The sequence below is a fragment of the Equus caballus genome, chromosome 14 (genome assembly GCF_041296265.1).
Source record: "Equus caballus isolate H_3958 breed thoroughbred chromosome 14, TB-T2T, whole genome shotgun sequence".
Classification (NCBI taxonomy): domain Eukaryota; kingdom Metazoa; phylum Chordata; class Mammalia; order Perissodactyla; family Equidae; genus Equus; species Equus caballus.
Window position 1 is genome coordinate 34,664,446 of NC_091697.1, and position 17,480 is coordinate 34,681,925.

At 41.8% G+C, this 17,480-nt stretch overlaps 1 protein-coding gene across 15 annotated transcripts in view; it reads left to right on the plus strand.

The window, feature by feature from the left end:
* ATP10B (ATPase phospholipid transporting 10B (putative)) overlaps window positions 1-17,480 on the plus strand; it is a 286,400-nt gene that overhangs the window by 112,242 nt on the left and 156,678 nt on the right. The window lies entirely within an intron of this gene.

A 17,480-nucleotide genomic window follows, 5' to 3' on the forward strand; every position in this document is an offset into this window, starting at 1 on the left:
TCAAGGGGAGGGGCTTACCCAAGGGTGTGTGAGTACGAGGGGATGGGAATCCCTGGGAGCCATCTTGCAAGCAGCCTGCCGTACATGCTTTATCCCGCTTAATATTCACCACAATCTCTTAAGATATATATTATTATTATCCCATTTTTATGAATGAGGAATTAAGCACGGAGCAGTCATTTATTCAAGATGACACAGCTCATAAGGGACAGAGCTGGGATTTTGACCCAGGTCCATCTGACTTTAAAGCTGATGTTACTGTCCCTACGCCTTTTGCCGTCTCTACAATTACTCCATAGAGTGACCTTCAAAATGTTTTGACCGTGAACCCCTATTGCAAAAACTTCCAGAATACACTCTTATTATATACATATATATTTATAAATTGCATCTTAATCTGCAATTAAATATGAGTAAAGCTTGCTTTTAAAAGTGATTATGAATAGAAATTCTTTTATCCACACCACAATGGCTTGTCTTGCCCTCCGGAGGTCACTCCCACACTGGAGACTACTAATGCTTTTCCAGCTGTGACATCCTATGATCCATGATTCCCGAGTGGATGGTCAAGTGGGCTAATTGGGGATACGATCGGAACTTCTGCTGCCCAACCACTTAGAGCAGGGAGAAACTGGCCATCAGCCTCCTCCTCGCTCCAGTATGAGTGATAGGAGAAATATTGAATAAGTAGGAGTTTAGCCAATTCCCTCCTCTTACTTGCTGTCATCAAGTCACTTAAGGAAGGACACTGCAGGATTGGAGCAGCCTTCTCTCAGCCTCGGAGCTGTGGGGCTTCACTGTGGGAGGAAAAAAACAAATGCCTTTAAAGGCTGCCTCCCGATTGGGCCTGAGGGATGAAGGAAAGTCAGATGTAGTTTTCAACTGAGGCTCTGTACTTTATAAAGACCCAGCTATTGTCTAAAAATTCCATATGTATTTATTTTAAATAGGTAATTCATGCACATGGTAAAAACATGTTTAATGGATATTTACTGAAAATTAACCTTTCTGCAGAGCCTATCTTTAACTGTTCTGCTCTTCTCCCTAAAATAACTGCTTTGTATGTGTAATCCTTCCAGTGAGCATCTGTTTCCATTCAAATATACATACACATGTCCCTGATTTTTTTTAACCCTAATGGTACATCCACTGTTCTGCACCTTGATGTTTTTCAATTACTCTTTCTTAGAGATGCTGTTACATTTGTACACACATTTTCTTATTCTTAATAGCCACATAATGTTCTATAGTGTGAGTGCACCAAAATTTATGTAAATAGTACCCTATAGCTGGATATTTAGGTTGATTCCAATTTTTGCTCTTATAAACAATGCTGCAGTAAATATATCCTTTAAAGGATTGCTTCGGAAAGTATTTGGCTTTCACTGTTGATGTCTAACAACTTTGTTCTGACCATTTAAGGACTATGTAGTCCTTGCTGGGGCCAGGTTGGGAGAGCAACACTGAATTACAGGGACATATAACCACCTTCTGTCCTCTTCCTATGAAACGCTCTGACAATGCTCCCCTTGCTCCAGTACTTGGTACCTTAGCTGAATAAGCCTCACAATATTGCTAAGAGAAAAGGAGTATGTGACTTTCCTGGAAGACTAGAGCAACTAAGGCTCCATCTTCCATCTCTGGATTTCCCAGGGCAGTCCTGGCAAGCAAGTGCTAGAACTCTGACGTGGACTAGCTAACAGGATTTATCCAGAGCAGTATGAGTGGCTCGAATAACGGCAGCATGGTGTGGTGGGAGAGCCCCAGCTTTCAGGTCAGTGAGCAGGAACTGTGTGTGTGGTTCCCCAAATCAAGATACTGTCGCCAGAAAGTGGGGGATTGGATGCTGGCCAGGCACAAACCACAGGTTCCCATTCTAAGGGATGTTCAAGCAGAACTTTCATCAGCAACCCTTTGTCACCACCCGTTCTATACTCTGAATCTCCTTGTCCCTCTGGCCCCCAACACTAGATGACCTCTGAGATCCCATCCAGCTCAAGCTTACCCCAACTTCATGATCTGCCATCATGAATAGGGGGAAGGAGGCATCCAGCTCAGGCATCTGCCTTTATTTTGTTTGATCCCCATCTTGTCAGACCAATCAGAACTCGCCAGGTGTGGAAATCTGCCCTTTCCTCTCGCCTTCCTGGCCAGCTGCATGTAGGAGTTATTCACAGTTGCCCAATTGAAATGCCTTCCAAAGACACATGTTTGCATTGATTTTCAAATCAGTATTCTGGCCAGAGTGACAAACCCACACACTGAAATCTCAACCTCTGAGTTCTGGCTGGGCAAGATTTTTCATGTGTGGACAAATTGTTATAAGCATACGGACGACTAGGCTGACTGTATTGTTTCCTTCTGCCAAGGCTCACAGCGTTGGGGGGTGGGGGACACACGGCGGGGGTACTTCTTAATAACAACAGCAGCAGCAGCTACATTTGAGTTTCTCTTTTACCCCGGAGTCTATATGACACAGGGAGCACTGTGGTGAAGAATATGGGGCCTGGTATCAGTCTCACTGGTTTGGGACCCCATCTCCCTCCCTCAGTAGCTGTGTCACCCTGGCTCATTTCTTGGCCTCTCTGAACATCAGTTAGACTATCTACAAAAACCATAACCACACCTACCTCGAAAGGGCTGGTGTGAAGATCAAAGGAGGCTGCCCATGGAAGGTACTTAGCACTTAGTGCTTAGTACCTGGTGCACACAGTACCAGTTGGCTATTCTTGTAGCTGTCCCTGCCAGATTGTTTCTCCTCATTTCGTAAATGTGCAACCTCAGAATCAGAAGATAAATAACTTGTCTAAGACCAAAAATGGCAGCACTGGACTTAAACCTAGGTCCGTCTGCCTCGCTAATTCTTCACGTATTTCTTGCGTGCTTCTTATCTTCCAGGCACTGGGAATAGAGCAGCAAGAAAGCAAGGCATTGTCCTGGTCCTCATGGAGCCGGCAGTCTAATGAGACGTCGTGGAGCTCCATGAGAGACCTCCCACCCATTGCCTTTGTGAAGCCGCCCCAGGGCGCTGAGTTAAAACACCCCTGGAGAGTCTTGAGGGCAACTACAATAGCTGGTATTTATTGGGAGCTCATTCAATCTCCCCAGGAGCTCTGTGAGGCAGCTACTATTATCATCGTTTTACAGATTGGAAACCTGAGCCTTGTAGAAGGCAGGACACCTTGTCCAGGCGAGGTCCTGGAGCTAGAAAATGGTAGAGCTGGGTCTTGACCAGACAATGGACTAGTACAGTTCATCATATTATTTCCAAGGAGGCAAGGTGACTTGTGACTGGGATGGGAGCTAGAATAAGAAGCTGTGTTACTCCTGCAACCCACATCTGATCACGTATAAGCTGTGTCCCGTTTTTTGTGCCCTGAGTTCCCATAGTTACCCTCTGAGGGTAAAAAATACTGGAAGAGAACCTTAGCCATGAAAACAAAGAAATCAGGCACTATCTAATTAAAATTCGGTAGCAGGACTTTTACTGACTAACTCTGCTCTCCTAAATTCTGCCTAATTGCATTTTCAAGGGCCCCTGCATCAAGGGGCAAGCTCTGTCAGGTCAGCTGGTGGCAGATACTGGCCCCCTCCAGCCGTGGACATGGAGCCTGACTTGGCTGGGTGCAGACAGGCAAGGCCTGGGAAGACATGCACAGAGGCAGGGCCCAGGAGCCTGACTGACAAACACAGCCACGGCCTGGTGACTTCTGCAGAGCTGCCGCAGATCACAGAGAGGGCTGTGTTCAAAGGAGTCGAACAAACTCAGTTCTGCCTCCCTGATTCAGAAGATTCATCTGAATCTCCACAGGCGCCTGGCAGGTCCAGGGAGCCCGTGATGCTGGCAGTAAGTAAAAGGCCGCCAGCATGATCGTCCCCCATTTGCTGGCTTTATTCATGGCTCACAGTTACCAGCCAGCGAGGGAGGGTCTGCACAACCCTCAGGCAGCATGAATTTGTTGACGAGGAGTGAAAACAAGGCAGAGAAGAGAGGCTTCCTGCAGAAAACAGAAGGGGCCTGGCCCTTCACAAACCGACCAAGCCGAACACAGCTGGAGCCTGAGTTCAGGTTTCTGTTACCTATGAAAGGGAATACCCAGCCAAAACAGAGACGAGATTTGTGTTGTTCTCAACCTGGAATTAAGAAATCTAAAACGATAAGTGCTTCATGGATCAACTCCCCACCTGCCTCCCAAGGTGTAGACAATCCCCTCAGGAAAACATCAAGAATATCCCAGGACTGCTGAGGAGGCCGAGCATAGTCAATGGAGCCAGATGTTGGCAAAGGCTGTCATCCTTCTCCGAGGGCTTGCTGATCAAGTGTCTCGTTTGAGCCTTGTGGCTTTGATGGAGGGACACAGGGCATTTTAACTCATTTTATGCATGTACAAACTCGGAATATCCAGACAGGTCATGAGATCTGCCTAGAGTCACGCAGCAGTTTGATGGAAGAACCGGAACCAGAACTCTGATGGCTCTGTTCCTAGTGCGCACTTAGACTTCAGCTGTGTCTCCAGGAGAAACGTGGGAACGCATGCAGGGTGCTCTGCACACCCTGGGAAGCGCTTGGTTTTGATTAGATGGCATTAAGTTGCTGGGACCTCTAGCTGCTCTTTCCATGGGGCCAAAATGAAGACTAATGCCGTTTACTTTGCGTTTCCCGCTCCTGGAGTGATCCTGGTGAAGCTTCGAAGCAGCCACAGTGAAAGAAAATAGCATCCTCAATTAGATCCTTTAGGAAAGTCTGCTGCATCTTCCTACCTTCAGAGGAAAACACTAAATCAATTGTCTGTATGTGGATAAACAGAAGAGAAAAGCCATATCTGTGATAATTCCACAAATGCTTACAGGAGTCTTTATAATGGCAAATGGCCCAAAAGCCTTCAGACTCATCATATGGGTCTTTTGAAAAGTAGTTTTTGTCATTGCTAATGGAAACACCATGTTTTTACCTAGATGGATTCTGCAATTGCACATCAAAGGTCGGGCTGCATGGGATGGGAATGTCTGTCCATAGTGTGACTCCTTGCTGGAACAGAAGCAGATGATTCTGGCACCCTGACACTCTCCCACCCAGAACCTGCCACTACACTCTGAAGAATAAACTGTGGCAGAGTGGTCAAGGTCAGATAGAATGGATTCGAGGCCTGGATCTGCCACTTTCTAGCTGTGTGACGCTGGAAAAACATTAATTGCTCTGAGTCTATAATTCTTCAACTATAAGATGGAGCTGCTAATGTACCTAACAAATGATACATAAAGTATTTAGGTAAATAATTGGGCCATCTCAGCAGTAGTAGTATCACTCTAATAGAGCTGGAAATGACTCCAGAAATCACCTCACCCAGAGGTTCCCCAACCTGGCTGAGCATCAAATGAGGTGCTTTCTGCAAATGCGTGTGGCTGGGCCCCAGACTCGCCTATTCCCTGCAGCCTGCTTTCATGCTCTCGACTTCGTAGACCTCCTCGCTCCTTTGAAAAGCAACTACAGAGTCTGTCTAGGACAAAAGTACAGAGCTTCCATTAGCAAAGACTATCATTTTGTTTCAAAATCTCTGAGGGTAGAGACCAGGCTTCTGTATTTTCAAAGCCCCACGGCTGATTCTTAAGCAGTTAAGATTAGTATTAGTCCTTAGAATGATCTGGGGAGCCACTGATCTAAGCCCTAGAAAGGCTAAGAAAACTGAAGCTCACAGAAACAGAACTATTAGCAAATAATAATAACAACAAACACACCCTCAGTTTTTCTGATTTCTTGTCTAATGACCTTCTCACCAAATCAATGCAACCAAATTAAGAAAAGAACAAGATAGTTTTCATGGTTGATTGTCTCAAGAATGGTCCTGGTTTACGATGTGTTGGTAACAGTTTAGAGCCAGCAACTGTATTTTCACTAAGGACTAACTCTGTGGGTTTCAGTCAGAACCACCAATCCAGGGATACTTGGGGATCTGTCTGAGTGTGAGAACATCACAGACTTGCCCCGGAGAAGGCTGGCTTTTTTTAGGATGCAAGGTCACAGCCCAGGCATCACGGCCCCATCCTAACAGACACTACTTCCTGGATGGCAGACATTCTGATCAGAAGGAAGTGATCAAATCAGAAGAGTAAATCTAACACACAAAGCATCAGGGCCAGCAGTGCCTCTGATGTAAACTGAGGAGAAGATGAAGAAATATTTTCCCTGAGAGCTGACCATGTGCCAAGATGTGCTGAGTAACTGACTTCGGCAGTCCTAGAAGGATAATGCTCTTGTTTATCTTTATCCTTATCTATCAATTCTTTTTATTTCTCATCATTGTAAGAAGAAATGTAAGCTTGGGAGGTGGGGATTACAGGTCTGAGATGAGCATAAAGGCATAAAAAAGAAAGATGGAAGATTTTTGCCTTTACTAAAGGAGGCAAAATTTGCTTTTCATAAATGCTGTAACTGTTAATAACGCCTTCTTTAAGTAGCAGAATATTTGTTGCACTCAACATTGCTCTATGCTCTAGTTTCCTCAGTTGTAAAATAAGGACTCATAATGTGCCTACTTCCTAAGATTGTAAAGATTAAATGATTTAATGCATGAAAAGCACTTAATACAGTGAAAACACTATAATTGTTGAAAGAATGTTAGATATTGTTATAATTACTATTAAAATGTGTATTTGGTTTTTATAAGCAGTAAAATTTACTCAAATCTAAGAGTGGAAAATACAGGGACTGATTCAGTTAAGTGCATTTATATGTATAATAAGAATATTACATTTATATAATATGGATACCATTTAGGGCTTCAGATACTGTATTACTTTTTTATTGCTATGTAACAGATTATCAGAAACATAGCAGCTTAAAGCAATGCCCATTTATTAGGTCACAGCTTCTGTAGGTCAGATGTCCAGGCAAAGCATGGCTAGGTTGAAATCTTACAAGGTTGAAATCAAAGTAGTATTTGGGCTACGTTCCTTTCTATAGCCTCTCCCAAACTTCTTCATATTGTTGGCCAAATTCAGTTCCTTGCAGTTGTAGGACTTCAGTCCCCATTTTCTTGCTAGTTGTCAGAGTGGAGAGTATTCTCAGCTCCTAGAGGTCGCCAGCATTCCTTGCCATGTGCCCCCTCTATCCATCCATCTTCAAAGCCAGCAGTGGGAAATCTCTTTCCCATCAAATCCCCTTCACACTTCACATATCTCTTGCCAGGAAGAGCCCAGTCCCTTTGAGGGGCTCACTTGATTAGTCAGATTCACCCAGGATAATCTCTCTATCTTGAGGTTTGGGACCTTAATTACATCTGCCAAACGCCTTCCTAGCAGTACCTAGAATAGTATTTGATTGAATGAGAGAAGGCATGTGTAGACCAGGGACCAGGAATCTTGGGTACTATCTTAGAATTCTTCCTACCACAAATGCATTTTCTATCAACTCTGGCTTGGATCAAAACAAAATAGGACAGTAAAATAATGAGAATGACTTCCTTTTTATGTGCAGCTTATTTAATAATTTTTAAAGATTATTCTCACTTTTTTATAATCATACCCCTTATGTGGAATACTCAAGACCCTTGGCCGGCACTTAGCAGGAATGAGGGTTACAGATACTAATGGTAATGTATTATTAGACTCATGAGGAATAATCCCAAATACTGGCTATGAGTCACTTAACCTTTTTATACCTATTTTATCACCTGTAAAAGGAAGAAAACATTTACCTCACAGGACTGATAGGAGTGTTTTACATAAATGATAACGATGATGAGCAGCTGTCATTTCTTGAAAACTTACTAGGTGCTGGCACTGTGCATACTTCTGGGAGCATTGTGGTATAATTGAAGTTGTCTGGCTCCAGAATTGAGGCCAGATACATGGTTCAAGCTCAGTTCTATCTCCTTGGGTGAGTTTCTTAACCACTCAGAGCTGCAGAAACTCTAGAGAGTGGTGACCAAAAGAATAGAAAACGGATAATAATAAAGGATAAATAATGGTCCACAACATAAGTGTGGACCTAGTGTGTGGTGTCCACCCAGTATGTGTTGAGTATGCAATACACACCCTATAGTAATACTCTTTCTTTCTAAAACTGCATTCATTCAAGTACCATCTTCATGATTTTTGCCCCAAATGCGTACTATCTATTCATACCTGCATACTATATATTCTTTTAAATCAGTTTTTTCTTATCCATGAGAGCATGGTTTTGATTCACTTATTTCATTTTTTTCTAAGCTCATGTGAAAATAAATGCACAATTGTTAAAATAAAAGTATACTGAGAAAAACTGCCATGTGTGTCAGTAGAGATAAAAATACCGCACATTGAGAAATGCTGCAGTAAGGATATGCAAAGACCCCTTCTCAGTGAAACACACTGCTCCTCGAGGTCCCTGAGGAAGTAAATTGAGAGCTACCCAGATTTTTAACAGCTTAATTTTGTGTTTTGAGAGAGTGCCTTGGAATTGAAGTCATCTGATGTTTAAATTAAGCCTGGGGAATGGAAAAATATATATATTCAGTTAAAACAGAATGAAAATAGGTGAGGGCCAGAACTCACACTTAGATCTTCCTAATTCTAAGGTCCACATTTTTTCACATTACAACTAAAAACAGGGGCAATGGAAGGAGCCAGGTGAGGAGGTGGGTAGGGGGAAGAGAGTAGAGAAGGAAAGATAGAAATGAAGAGAAAGAGTGACTGGCAAATATGTATCCAGAGAAGGAGAGAGAGAGAGAGAGAGAGCGCGCATGTGTATTTGTGTGTGTGTGTGTGTGTGAGAGAGAGAGAGAGAGAGAGAGAGAATACATGGGGGTGGGGGGCAGGTTGGTAAATTCTTAAGTGATTATAAACCTTTCTGATTATCCCATACTTGGGCTCCTATGGGTTTTAAAAATGCAGGTAGCTCCCATCACTTCTCTTCGTGTGTTATATAGGTGATTGACAGCTCTTCAGCTTTCTTTTCTCTTAAGCCTTTGGAACACCTCTCAGAATCTACATGATATGGCTGCCCACAAGGACAAAATTGTAAACTGCACAACATGCTCATAATCAGGGCAGTATGACTCCAGGATCCGAAAATCAAGCAGGGATCCTTTACTCTGAGTCTCTCCCTTTTGTCTAAAAAATAGCCACACTAACTATCTTATGGTAACCAACTGAAAATGATGTTGAACAAGAGCATGAGGTGGCTCCAGTGTTTCTCTTTGACTTTTTACTTGTTGCTAAGTGGTTCTCAGGAGGTGGATTTCTTGTAGTCATTTGCTTCTACAGCTAGAATTAAATTCTCTGCCTTTGCCACTTCCTGTCTCAAGAAGCCCACTGCAGTGCTGACTGCTCAGTACCTAGGGAAGAGCACTTTCGTTCTATATTTTAATTAGGCCTGACATCTGGTATGGACTGTGAGTACTTATGTGCACACCTGCAGGCTATTGGCTGTAGAGGAGCCGGTCTATCTGGAGATTACTAGTACAGATGGAGACTGTAGTCATTTAATTTAATAGAGCAATTGTGTGGGCCTTGTAGAATGTGCCACAACTGTGAAATGTGCCCCCCCATCTCAATTCCAGGTACTCAGCACTGTTCTTTATGTAACGCACATTTCACCTCTTCTGTCAATCTCCACAAGCAATACAGTCAGAAGAGAAGCTTGGCAACAGAGCAGTCTTGGAAACCTTTCAAGGGGGAAGGAAGAGAGATGGGGCTCTGGAAAGCAGTTGAATTTATAAAGACAATGAAATTTGCCAAGGATTTAAATGATCATCTTCCCTCCTCTGTTAAACAAATGTGCTGTGTACCACTCCAACCTCATCTAAAGAGGCTCCATCTTTCAATGTGCAGCAGGAGGTGAGCATCTGGCAATGAGACAGAGGCAAACGTGACAAGAGATGGTCAGAGTAGTCACGAGCACTTGTTTTTCCATGACACTGGGGATGACCCCTTTCTTTCCCAGGACTGGAGTGCTAACTCAAGACTGTGGTTCCTGTTTTGTGAAACCTCACCTGTAGCATCTGGTTTTTTCCCACTGTATCCCCAACACCTCTCAGAGTGTCCGATGGAGCATACACGCTCAATAAGCAATTATGGAAAGAAAGAATGAGTGAGCCAGCTGAAGTGGTATTGACAAACCACAGAGACCCTTTAACTTCCTGAATGCATCCTTCTGGGTGTTCTCAAAGCTGTGGGCCCACACTGGGTAATCTGCTGGAAAATTCCATCTCTCAGTGTATTCATTGGCTGTAAAAACAGAGCTGCTCTTAGTTGGCTTACGTTGCTTCCTAAAGATCTCTTGAGCACCTGTGGAATCCCAGCATGCTTACGTTTTAGCTGAGGAGACAGTATCATAGTAGCAAATGATACAGAACAGAATAATGGTTAATGTCATGATCCTGATTAAATGTTGGAGGAGTTCAGAGGAGAGGGAATTCCTGTGGCCCAGGAAAGTGAGAAAGACCTTGTTTTAGGTCTTGAGGATGGGCAGTCAGAGAAATTGTGGAAAGTCTTCCAGGTGAAGAGGAAAGGACGTATAAAGCAATTAACAGAATGGATTGTGGACAAACCTGGCTTACGTTTTCGGCTTTGCCATTTTCCAGCCATATGAATTTAGGTAAATTGTATAATCTGTCTAAACCTTAGTCATCTCGTTTAAAAAATGAGAATAATTGTGACTATGCCGTATACATTCTAGAAAGAATCAGGATTAAAGGAGGCAATGTGTATAAAGGATTTAGAAAAGTTCCTGAAATATAGTAAATGCTTAATATATAATAATGATGACGGGAGCAGGAAGGAGATGATGATGGTGACAATAATGACCAAGACCCCATAGCGAAAGGTTGACCTGACTGGAAGAAAGGAAAGAGACTCATGTACACGGGAGGACATTGGGGGTGGAGACTAAAATCAGACAGAGAGGGGAACTGATTCAAGAAAACCTGGAAAACTATTAAGGGACAAAGAAATGCTGAGAGACAGAAACATCCAGGACAGGAAAAGAAAAGTTTACTTGCAAGGGGTGTAAGGAAGTCAGACTTCCAAGGTCAGGTTCACCAATTGCAAAGCACAAGTATTTAAAGGAATATACCGCAAAATCACTTAGGATACCAAGTGTACGTGTGTCTGTTCACAGTGGAAAAACAGCCACTTTCTTGAAGGTCAGGACAATTCCACAGACATCAGCATAGCAAACATCTAGGATTAAATTGCTTTGTTAGAGTTTCAAGGTTTATGTGAAATAACCAAGGTTCCGATACTTTGGGGACCAGAACCAATCAGAGTAAACTGTCATTTTGGGGTTTTCTGAGGATGAGGTCCCCCGCCACACATACTGGAAGCAAAGTGTCCATTTTTGCTTCTACTGAAGTAATAGCTATAATCCGTTTCATGGCCACAGTTATTTAAATCCAAATCAAGGATTTGGGAGTCGGAAAGATATGGGTTCAAATCCCAGAATTACCATTAAATGGCACTGTGAGCACAGACAAGTTACTTCATCTCTCTGAAGCACAGTTTCTTCATTTGTACAAAGGGATAAAAATACCTCTATTATTTCTTTTTATGGATTTAAATATGTGTAATCACTAAGCACAGTGCCTGGTGCGTTAGGAGTATTCAGTCTGAGAAAACTGGTTTTCTCACGTGGCTCAAAGCAGTGCTGCCTCAGATTGCCCAGGGCCTCCGGGGAAACGCAAAGGTGAGAAAATTGACTCAGACAGGGAGTCCTGGGGGCCTGGAACTTCTCCACTAAGCTGGAAAAAATACCCTGGAGACAGTTGGGTCAGGTGTCAACACCAGCTCTCTTTTACCGTGTTCCGGGTGAACGTGTCTGTGTGTTGAAATAGCACCATTGTGGACGTCAAGTTAGTCTTCAACAAAATAAGAAAACGGAATATGCCTTTCATAAAGTTAAATTTATTTAACTTCAGGGACTATCATTTATTCTAAGATTGTGTCCTTCCTAATGTTCTTAACAGAATAAAACCATGCTGAGAGTGAAGGTAGTTTTGAAGCTGGTTTTTACTTAATTGGGGAAGTACAAACTTGGTAATCCTACATCAGCTCCCCAAATTTCTTTGGAAATTTTATTGCATCATATAATCCAAAAAAATGGAAACCCTAGCCTGGGAATCAGAAAATCCTTGTCTTGCTGATTGGGATATTAGGGGCAATCATAGTATCCAGGGGTATAGTCTTTGGGCAAATACAGGAAGCAAGGTCTTGGGAAAAGGACTCTAGCCTGCTCGGTTATTGATTATTTCAAGTCACCTGCACACAATTTAAAACACAATCACACCTCATTTCACTGAAATACCAACACTGCTGTTCTAAGTGTTTGTAAACTGCCTGTTAGCAGTAAGTGGAGGTGCTGACTTATGTTCTGAGGGCACTAGGTGCTCAGGCTGCCCCATTTACCTAGAATAAGAATGGAAATTGATCCCTCTCTTGCTGTTTAGAATTTGGGAGTCATATCCTAAAACTGCTGGTCCATTTTTCTATCTAAGGATGCAGCTCTGAGAACATGTGTGAAATGCTGAAGTCTGGGCCTGACCCCCTCTGAGCAGGGCGTCGGTGCTGCCTCTGCAGACATAGCTGTGGCAGTAAGGTTAGTGGATGCCCAAGGATTCCAGAATTCCCACTAACAAGCAAATCCTGGAGCAGAGACAGAGCAAATATGAGGGATGAATTACTGTATTCACACAGGAATCAGAATTAAGGAAACAGGTACAACATTTGCATTTTTGCTTTGGAGGAACATGCTTCTGAAAGGAAAATAATTCACCTCTGATGAGGATGAAAGGAGATGAATGAAATGTTTATATGAAGGCGATGAAAAGAGAAAGCCCAGAAAGAGCAGAAAGACGGGTGTTCCTTTGGGTACAGACATATGGACTGTTCTCACGCAGCCTATTGCTATGGATGTCTACAAAACATCCACTCTGATGTTTGGAAAGACGAGATTTAGAAAGACCTCAGATGTTCCACCCATGTCTTCCTGAGTTCAGTAAAGCACATGGAGAAGCAATGATCTCTAAAAAAAAAACTGGCTCTGTTTTATTTTCTTTTTCACAGTCAGTGAAAGATAATTACAGACACATCATTCGTGGGTGACAAAGCTGTTCTCTTATTATCGGTGTTAGAGCCTTAGAATAAGCTGTCATGCTTACAATCGTCTCCTTCGTGATACAATTTAAAGACTAAGGTATTATGCAAAATATGAATTGTCATTCCAGAAAAGGCTTTGAAAAAAATTATAATATAGATCGATCCACCAGAAAGATATGAGGCAGGGCTTTCTTTTTTATGAAGGGTGCAAGATATTTAATGGTGTCTGTGCCTAGAATTCTATGCAGTCACATGAAAAGGAAAACTCAGAGAAAATAATTAGAGCTTAAAAGGACCATGAAAGGCAAGTCCAACCTTCTTTTACAGATTCTTGAATCTGTAAAAGTTTTTTATTGGTGAAAGGAACTCTAAAGGTCATAATTTAAATTACTATGGATTAGGTTGCTGATTTGATGGTTATTCTGTAGTTATAGAGTCTGGGACTCTAAAGGACCCAAATCCAGGTCTTCTAATTATCCTTCCACTTTATGGTTTTCCAAGAAAATTGTGTACAGTGGCTAACAATAAAAGGGATGGAAAGTACTACATTATTGATAGAATTGTAAATATTGCAAAGCTCTGATAAAAAAAAAAAGGGTAGGTTGCCTCACAGGTCTCTCCGGGGCCTCACTTATTAATTCTTACCTGGCACCTCTTTCTTTCTCTCTCCTCCTCATCTAAATCTTGACCCAGTATTCTCAAACATGCCAGTAAGAAAAGAGAGGTGACCAGGTCCCAAGAGCGGCTCAAGTCATCTCACCCATCTGGAGACATTGAATCATAAATGAATAGCAGCCTCCCCCTAGTGGCCAGGCCTGCCTCCATCTGCTTGCCACACAGAAATAGGAAGACAGAAGTGTGAGAACGAATGAGACTGAAGCTTTTCAGGGTACAATCACATTGGTCACTAGTGACCTCTGTGTCAATGCTTTGCTCAGTCAGGTAAGCATCTTCTCTTCCCTTGCAGAGGAACTGGGAAGAGAATGGACAGGGCAAAAGCTTCCGCGTGTAGGGAAGTGTTTCTGGAGGGCAGGTATTTCTGCCTCTACAATAATAACAATATCCACCACATGTTGAGTATATACAATGTGCTAGGTGCTGTCCAGAGGGCTTTATGTACATCATCTCATTTAATCTTCACAGAACGCTGTGGCGTTGGCATTATTATACCCATGTTACAGATGAGAAAACTGAGGCTTAGAAGGGTCAGTTTTCACCTACATCAGCTATCTAGTCAGTGTTTGAATACCCACTGCGATGTATAGCCACCTGCTATTCTTGGACAATAATAGAAAGATCACTTTCACCCCCACACCTACCTGAAGCAGCTTGAATCTACCATTGGTAATTCTGACCATGATCAAGTTCCCCCTACTACTGGAAATGTTGTCTCCCTATAGCCTACTTCACTGGATACAATTTTCACGCTCTTTAGCAGTAGTTCTCAACCAGGGTGATTTTGCCCCCATAGACATTTGACAATATCTGGAGACATTTTTGGTTGCCACGCTTGGGAAGGGGGTGTTACTGGCACTCCATATAGAGGCCAGGGATGCTGCTAAACATCCTACAGTGCACAGGACAGCCCCCTACAGGAAAGAATTATCCAGCCTAAAATGTCAGTCATGCTGAGATTGAGAAAACCTGTTCTGTTGACGCATAAAGTAAAGTGAACTCCTTTCTATGTTAGCATTTACATGTCTGGAGAAAGCAAAAATGTCATGTCTATCCCTTCCGCCTTATATATGCTCACACCCTTAGCACACTGACTCTCCAGTCTTACCTGGTTTTTTTTTTTTTAAAGATTTTATTTTTTCCTTTTTCTCCCCAAAGCCCCCCAGTACATAGTTGTATATTCTTTGTTGTGGGTCCTTCTAGTTGTGGCATATGGGACGCTGCCTCAGCGTGGTTTGATGAGCAGTGCTATGTCCGCGCCCAGGATTCGAACCAACGAAACACTGGGCCGCCTGCAGCGGAGCGCGTGAACTTAACCACTCGGCCACGGGGCCAGCCCCAGTCTTACCTGTTTTAATACTCCCATTTTCTAAAAACGGAGGCTTAGAAGACTAAGTGAACTACCCAAGATAAAATACCAGGGAATGACAAAGCCACACTAGATCTGAGGTTACCTAGTTCCTATTTCAACTATCTTCTAGTTATATCATGTCTAATTTTTCAATCCACTCATTAGGAATAAGGGTGAATTAAACAATGTCTCTATTCTCACAAAGGTTATACTCCAGTAAATGCTGGCCCAATATATTCCCTACCCGGGGACGAATTATCCCCTCTGTTGACATCTGATTTGGTCATGTCTACTCTTAAAGTCAGTGAAAAGAATCTGATAATCAAGACCCTCAAGGAAAGCATGACTACTTTCATGTCAAATATAAGTCTGTGCAAATAGATCAATAGAACAGAATAGCATAAGAATGAACCCACATACATATAGTCAATTGGCTTTGACAAAGGTATGAGGAAATTCAATGGGAAAAGGATAATCTTTTCAAAAAATGGTGCTAGAACAGTTGGATAGTCATATGCAAAAAAATGAACCTTGGACCTTACTTCACACCATAAACAAGAATTAACTCCAAATTGATCATAAAACTAAATGTGAGATCTAAAATTACAGAACTTCTAGGAAAAAATGTAAGAGAAAATCTTAGCGACCTTGGGCTTGGCAAAGATTTCTTAAATATGAAACAAAAGCATGAACTGTAAAACAAAAAAGAAATAATTCAGATTTCATAAAGTTAAAACCTTTGCACTTCAAAAGATGCTGTTATAAAAATAAAGCAAATTCTAGAGTGGGAGAAAATATTTGCATGACATATATCCAACACAAGATTTAGATCTAAAATATGTGAAGAATTCTTATAAATTAGTAATAAGACAAACAATCCATTGAAAAAATAGAGAAAAGATTTGAAAAGACATTTCACCAAAAGAAAATTTACAGATGGCAAAAAACACATGAAAAGATGCTCAGCATCTTTAAGCATTAAGGAAATGCAAATTAAAACAACAATGAGATACCACTATAATCTATTACAATGGTTAAAAATTTCAAAGACTAACCATACCAAGCATTGTCAAGAATCTGGAGCAACTGGAACACTCATGCACTACTGGTGGGAATGCAAAATGGTAAAATCGCTTTGTAAAATAGTCTGGCAGTTTCTTTTAAAAATTAAACATATACCCACTACTTGATCTACCATTCCCCTCCTAAGTATTAAGCCAAGAAAAAAGAGGAACACATATCCACACAAAGACTTATAGACAAATATTCAGAGCAGCTTTATTTATATTAGCCAAAAACTGGGAATCACCCAAATATCCGTCAACAGGTAAATAAACAAATAAATTGTGGTATATCCATACAACAAATTACTACTGCACCCAAGAAGAATCTCAAAATATTTATGCTGAGTAAAAGAAGCCAGACACACCTCCCAACAAAAAACAAAAAAGCATACATATGGTATGATTCCATTTATATAAAATTCCAGAAAATGCAGATAATCTATATGTCAGAAAGCAAATCAGTGGTTGCCTGGATGACAGGGGTGGTGAGGGATGGGGATTCATAAAGGAGTAAAAGGAAACTTCCAGGGTGATGGATGTATTCATTATCTTGATTATGATGATGATTTCACGAATGTATACTTACATCAAATTCATCAAATTGTACACTTGAAATATATGTAGTGTATTCTACATCAAATATACCTCAATAAAACCATAGAAAAATGAAGTGAAATAAAATAAGAAGGGTCTGAGGCAAAGAGAAGAGGTCTGCATCCTTTAGCTCTCTTTCCCATTTGAAGAGATGCCACTCAATGGGTAACATCTGTTTCTATCCCTCTAGCACTAACTACAGTGGCCACAAGACTCCTGCTTCCTCACCCCAGTGAGGTCTCCTGACTTCTGTCATCTCTAGGAAGGTTCTGCTGATGCAGTCATTCAGTGGTCAGCAAATGTATCCACAAAGAACTGAAAAGGCAACAATTGCTTAGAAATTGCACATTGGTGACATCGGTGGCCTCATCTCGGGTATTCTTTGTCATGAAGTATGGATTGAGTTGTACCAATCATTTTAGAGTCAAAGGTGTAGCTTGGAGGTTATACGAGTGCCAGTCTGCTAAAACACAGTGTCTGAGCACATTTTTCACTTCCACAGAACCTTGTGATACATCATCCTTGAGTTTCATTTCACATCTCTTTTTGTACTGCTGATTACGTCTTTGAATTCTTATTTGTTTTGACTTTTCATTGTCTCTTTCCTGACCAAGAAACAAGAAAATCTTGAGCCACATAAAGACCACAGTTCATCAAGATGTTTATTTCTCAGCAACTCTCTGTGTTTGAGAGTTAGGAATTCACATGGATGGTGTTTGGGAAGA